The sequence below is a fragment of the Eurosta solidaginis genome, chromosome 1 (genome assembly GCF_040869045.1).
Source record: "Eurosta solidaginis isolate ZX-2024a chromosome 1, ASM4086904v1, whole genome shotgun sequence".
NCBI lineage: Eukaryota > Metazoa > Arthropoda > Insecta > Diptera > Tephritidae > Eurosta > Eurosta solidaginis.
The window spans coordinates 135,129,631-135,136,746 of NC_090319.1; positions in this window are offsets into that span (position 1 = coordinate 135,129,631).

A 7,116-nucleotide genomic window follows, 5' to 3' on the forward strand; every position below is an offset into this window, starting at 1 on the left:
GCCTTCATTGAGAATTGTATTTTTGTACCACCCAGGCATGGTTCTGGGATGGATACTTTCCTTCTCCGGGTGAAAGGCACTATAACAGTTTGGTTAGGATTTATAGACAATCCTTTGGTATCGCACCAAATCTTCGCTGACTGGTAGGCGAACTGATTCCTACACAGAGGGAGTTTATTTAGGTTGACCTCCCTGATATGCTGATCTAAGAGTTTCTCCATACCTTTTAGGACAAACGAGCTCAGGCTTATTGGTCGATACGAAGAGGGCAGTTGCTCGGGTTTCCCTGGATTTGGTAAGAATACTACCTTAACCTCTGCCCACCTGCTCGGGATATGGCCGAGCAGTAGTGATGCCCTATATAAAGTGGGAAGGACTGGGGCTATATGCTTTATCCCTTGCTGTAACAGACAAGGGGATACCCCATCCGGTCCTGGTGACTTGAATGGGATGAAATTGGACAGAGCCCATTGCTTTCGTTTCACAGTGGTGAGCTTTGTTGCTAGGTTTTTTCATTACCGCTGATGGTTGGCAAATCTGCCATTATAGGTGGGAATTGATAGCCTGCTGTGCAGTCAGGAAAGTGTGTTTCGAGTAATAGTTTCCTCGTATCTTCCGGCCGCGTGGTGTAGCTCCCGTTACATTTCTGTCATCTCTAGAAAGGGCCTTTTGTTGTTGAACCGCTGCTGGAAGACCATTAATGTTTTCACAGTGTTCTCTCCAGGTAGCCCTTTTAGATTTCCTAAGTTCTTTATTGTAAGATGTTAAGCGACTTTGTATGAATCCCAGTCGCTCGTAGCTCTCGCTTTATTGAACACCTTCCTAGCCTGGCATCTTAGCTGCCCAATCTTTTTGTTACACCAAGGCACATCGCGTTGTGTACGTATCTTCCTTGGGGGCAACTCTCATTGAAAGCTGTTTTAATGTCTGAGTGGAGCTATTCAGCTTCTTCTCAAGCTCCTGCACGTTTGTTATAGGTCGCTGTAAGCTGTTATCAGCTTCCTCAATAATAAAACGGAAAAGCTCCCAGTTCGTTTTCCTGGCATTTCTAAAAGCTGACATGTGTTCCGGAAAAGGGCCAATGTAGAATAAAATGTGTTTGTGGTCCGACATTGATTACTCTCCCGAAACATGCCATTTAGTGACGGTGCTGGCCATATTATGGCTGCACACAGTAAGATCTAAAACTTCCCCTCTAATAGCATTTACAAAGGTGAGTTAATTGCCCCGGTTGATAATGCTTATACTATTATTACTGATAAACTCAAGGAGGTACTCACCCCTGTTGTTGATGTTCGAGTATGATGGGAATTTGCGTCACAGCAGAGGATCCATGGTGTGCCACTCTGCTGACCGCATTTGATGAGGGCTATTGTTCGGTTACTGGGGCCGTTTCTTCCTCCACCGGAAAGTAGGCAGAGGCCATCTTATCTCATGTTCGCCTCTTGGGGTTGGAATTTTAGCCCAAACTGCTACGAGATCAGCCGTCATAAACTGTACTAGTGGAAGAAACATTGTTTTTGGTGTTCGGGGGTCGTAAGGAGACACCCGGTGGTAGTTCTGATTGTAGCATTTTGACTGTAGCCTTTTCCAGTGTGTATTTTTTTGGCGATGGTTACTAGGACATATTTCTGAATTTAATTTTTTCATCAGCTAGCTTCGCGGGAGCTGAGTATTGAACTCGAAATCTCCAACATTCATACTGTGACGAATATTAGTAACACTGAGGGATACTATCATCTCTAAGCCGATACTAAGCAGTCACTTGTATGTACATAAACAAATCATTCATTATGTCTGCATATATGTACATACAAGAAGTGGAGATATACGCACAAACACATGCATATATCTGAGATCCACACAAAAGTATGCAATCATCAGTACTCACATCTACACACTCATATGGCTATGCGAGAGACTATAAACTAAAAATTCACATGCATATATGTATTTGGTAACTAAGTAGTAAATTCTTGAAGAAGACACGCCTAGAAGTATGCGAACGAGACAGCAGAGAGTATAAAAGGAGCGAAAGCTGAGTAAGCATCAGTGAGTTTGATTTAAGCACGCTATCAGTTGCGAAGTATAAGTGTTATTGTGAAGTATTTTCAAAGTAGTCTAATAAAGACCATTTCGCATTATTGAATATTGGAGATATTTATTCAAAAATTTAGCGATAGGAACGTTAGTAGAAGGTGTCAAATAAGCGGAGTTTCCCCAAATTCGTTACAACTTGTGTCAGAAGAGGAATTGTTGAATAAATTCTTAAGTTTTCCAATAAAACTTGGACATGGCAAAGTTAAGTGAATTAAGGATCCAGCAACTAAAAAAGGAATTGGAGAACCGTGGATTGAATACAAACGGCAATAAGATCAAACTTCAAGCACGGCTACGAGAGGTAATGGAGTTGGAAGGAATTTATGTGGACGAGTATGTCTTTTATCCTGATGTGGAAGAATCAACATCAAAAATTGAAGAGAAAAATTAAATATCGCAGACAGTTACGAGCACAGACTTGAACACGATTTTGGCTGCAATATCTGCTCAAACATCGACAGTGTCATCTCAACTCGCAAAACAGAAGACATATATGTCATCTCAACTGGAATCCCAGGAGACACGTCTAGCATCCAAGATGGAAGCAAAACGAGAATCCCACGAGAACCGTATAACATCCGATATTTAAGCACATGAGGCACGTATTTCAGAAATTACGTCGCAAATGTCAGCTCAACTGGAAGACCAAAAGACATATATGGCGTCTCAACTGGAAGCGCAAGAGGCACGTATATCTGAAATGTCGGCACAAATTTTGGAACAGGTATCATGAAAACTGGAAGCGCAGGATGCAAACATGTCTCAATTTCAGAATATAAATAACGGCGATGGTTACTAGGACATGTTTCTGAATTCCATTTCTTCATCAGCGAAATCTCCAACATTCATACCTTATACAAGTGTATATGAGTGACCCGCTGCTCGCCTTGCGATTGGTCTCTAAGTGTTGCCTTTTTGTTGCTGTTCTTTTATACACCATTTAGGTAAATATTAATTCTATATGCTGTGAGGACCAAATATAACCCATTAATTTGGCCCACACAAAACCACCACCCCATAACACAGGAGCAGTACTACAGACAACACGAGACACAAACAAGTCTCTGAAACATCATAAAAACACGATTAGCAACATTGCCAACACAACACGGGACACAAACAAGTGTCAGAAACATCACTAGCGCAACAAGTTGCCGTAACACGCCACAGCAACACCGTAACCATGGCAACGCAACGAACTATGCTAGCAACATCAAGAGCATTGGCTATAAAAAGGGCAACACGAGAAGACAGCAGAGAGTCAGCACGCGGTTGTGGTTGCGACCGGAGCTACTATTGGAGCGCTATGGAAGGCATATCGGTTTTGACATCCGCGGTAGAAGTACGTCGGCAACCGCAGTAGGAGTGAGTCGAGGTGAAACGCAACAACGTGACTGTACCGAGGCTAACGGATCTCACCTAACGGGGCGCAAAGTTGCGACTGTCACCTGAGCAGCAATTGAAGGGCATCTGAAAGGCGTATCGGTTTTGACCATCGCAAGACAGTTCCCGTCATAGGAGAGAGCCGTGTGTTGAGGATTGTGGGTAAGCTGGTTTTGATCGCTCTACAACGCCTTAAACTACGCTCGCTTCCCGCTAAGCGAAGGCCCACAACGTCACGAGCCCGCGCGCCATCGCCATAAGCCTCGGCGGCAGAGTCACGCATACACACGACGCCAGCAGAGTTACGCATACACACGACGTTGGCCACAGCAGAGTCACGCTTACATACGAAGTTGGCCGCAGCAGAGCTACGCAAATATACGACGTTGGCCACAGCAGAGTCACGCATACACACGACATTGGCAGCAGACCCACCCATAAATACGACGCTGGCAGAGCCACGAATACGCACGACGTTGGCAGCAGCAGAACTACGCGTACATACGACGTTGGCCGCTGCAGAGATACGCTTGCATACGACGCTCGCCGCAGCAGGCTTAGCACTGCCACTAACCATAATAGGAACACGCCGGCGCAAGGCGTCACCGAGACACATTCACACATACCTAGACGGCGACCAGTACGGCGTCCTAACAGAACGCTCCTAACGGGACACGAGGGACCGCTAGCCCATCACGAATTATAAAGCAAGCAATGAAATTAAGTGAATTATAGATACACATTTTATACATTTTATATTATAGTTTACGAAATTTACCAATAAAGTGAATTTATATGAAAACGATTTGCAAGGTGCCCCGAAATACAAATTCATTGTAAACGAACCTTGGACACGGCGAGTATACCCCAGCAGTTACTGAAGAAGCACCGGGGCAAGGAAAAGCTTCGTTACAATTGGCGCCCGAGCAGGAACCCTGCAAATCGTACAGCGTCAGAAGGAACATTCCTGACTAGAAACCTAACAGAAAAATGGCCGAACAGATTGACATCACGTGGCTAGACAATATTTCAAAGGAGCAGCTGATATCCATTACACAGGAGTTGGGCATTGAGCAGACAGGCACCACCCGAGAAATCAGAAAGCGCATAGCAGCCATGGCTTCAAAAGCAAATGTTGACTCGGAAATACACACAAAATTTTTATCCTTAGAAGCCGCGTATAGGAAGGAAAATACAGCAAACACGAGTGAGGAAAATGAGTCTAAGACACCGATCCTGCCGAACGGAGGCGGAGCCATGAATATCGCCGATAGACCAGCTGAGCACAACCAGTTTGCGTTCCCTCCCAGGAACACAGTACCCCCACAACAGTGCGCATCATCCGGAGTAGCGGTACCACCCAACGGTGCATCTCAGGCACCGACCGTTATATTTGCACCCATCATCGACCAGGTAAGAAAGTGGTCAGTGAGATATGAAGGTGGACGGGACCCTCTAGCTTTCGTCGAACGGCTGGAAGAACTAGCCGATGTCTATACGCTAAACGTAGATTTGCTCCAAAAAACGATGCCCGAATTGCTAGGTGGCACCGCTCTTCAAAGATACCGCAATAACAACGTACACTGGAGCAACTGGACGACCTTCAAGCGCGACTTTTTAAGCTTCTTTCTACCAGCCAGGTACTTCGAGCGTCTCGAGGACGAAATACGGCAACGAAGGCAGCACGCCCGCGAAAGATATAAAGATTATGTCCTAGGGATACAAAGCTTGATGAGACACGCCGGATACAGCAACGAGCAACGCCTGGAAAGAATATCCGCAATAGCCACCCCGATTATTTACTCTACATTCGCCGAAGAGATTTCAACACCCTAGGAGAACTCATCTCTCTCGCCGAGGAATATGAAGGTATCCACGAAGGTTACCGACGGACATCAGATGGATCACGTCGCGAAATAGCGAGACACGTCGTTGGTGACAAAACTACAGCTTCATCACCGCAGTCGGGACGATCACCCCACCAGCAGCCACCAAGGGTACAGCGCCAATCACCACCAGAAACTCGGGTTTTCGATCCGAGCAGGGTATGTAGAAGGTGTGGCCAAGAAGGACACTATGCAAGGAGATGTCGCAACCCACGGAAAATTTTTTGTTGGGAGTGCGGTCGAAACGATATACGCACGATTGAATGCTGCCGTCGACGTCAGGGAAACGACGGAGGGCTTCACCAAGGACAAGGCGCGGTGAGCCCACTGAACCCAGCGCCGAATCAGCGGTAGTCATGTACCAGGAACACGGTCGCCTATATGCCCCAGCTCAGATTGGAGCAGTATCGTCAGAGGCAGTTATCGATACAGGGGCCTCAAGGAGCTTCGTTTCAGCCACCCTCGCGAATCACGTGGTGAGTTCTGGAAGCGGAGAGAGGGTAAGAGTGGCCATCGAAATAACAATGGCCAACGGAGTCAGCACTACGAATTTCGATGCCGTAAGGACAGAGGTACGCCTCGGAGATTCGTCATTGCACACAGTCCTACATGTGATGCCCGTGGCAATCGACGACATTATACTTGGCCTAGATACGTTGGGGAGCCTAGGAGCAGCCATATCATGTGGAGGAGGACACCTCGTGCTAGCCAGACCCCTTGCTCAGCACACACCGCCTCCTGGAGCCGCGGCGGAGACCACTCAGAGTATAACACCACCGAGTACGAGGAACGGCAAATACGACGTCAGGAACGGAATTAACGGCGACACACCCAGCAACGAACATAGTGGTATAGAAGGCGAGGCGGATCGCATACGAGAATTTCTGGCAGTAGAACTCAAAAAGTTCGAGGCCATGAGCGGAGTGATGACGGTAGCCGGACACAAGATCATCCTGACTGACGACCGTCCCATCAAGCAACGGTATTTCTCGCGCAATCCAGCGATGCAGAGCATAATTAACAACGAGATCAACGAGCTCCTCGCGAAGGGATGCATCGAGCCATCCTGCAGCCCACATAGCGCCCGATCGTGTTAGCTAGGAAAAAGAACGGTAAGTGGAGGCTTTGCGTGAACTACCGGCAGCTCAATGCCAGGTCAGTTCCCGACGCATACCCGCTGCCAAGGATACAGCACATCTTGGACAAACTACGACAAGCGAAATATATAAGTAGCCTCGACCTGAAGAACGGCTACTGGCAAATACCGCTGGAATCAAACAGTCGCCCCTACACGGCTTTCACGGTACCCGGACGCGGCCTGTTCCAGTGGCGTGTCATGCCCTTTGGTTTGCACTCGGCACCCGCAACGTTCCAGAGGGCGCTCGACCAGGTCATTGGGCCAGAAATGGAGCCCCATGCTTTTGCGTACCTGGATGATATTATCGTCATAGGTACAACTTTAGAGGAACACATCCGAAATTTAAGAGAGGTGATGTTACGACTACAGCGCGCCAACCTCAGGATCAATCCAGAGAAGTGTGATTCCTTTAGGAAAGAACTCAAGTACCTGGGCCACGTGGTCAGCGATAAAGGGATCCACACGGACCCAGAAAAGGTTGCCGCTATTCAGGAACTTAAGCCACCGACCAGCGCGGAAGAAGTACGCCAATACCTAGGAATAGCCTCGTGATACCGCCGTTTCGTGCCCGATTTCGCCTCTATAAGCCAGCCGCTCACCGCCCTGTTA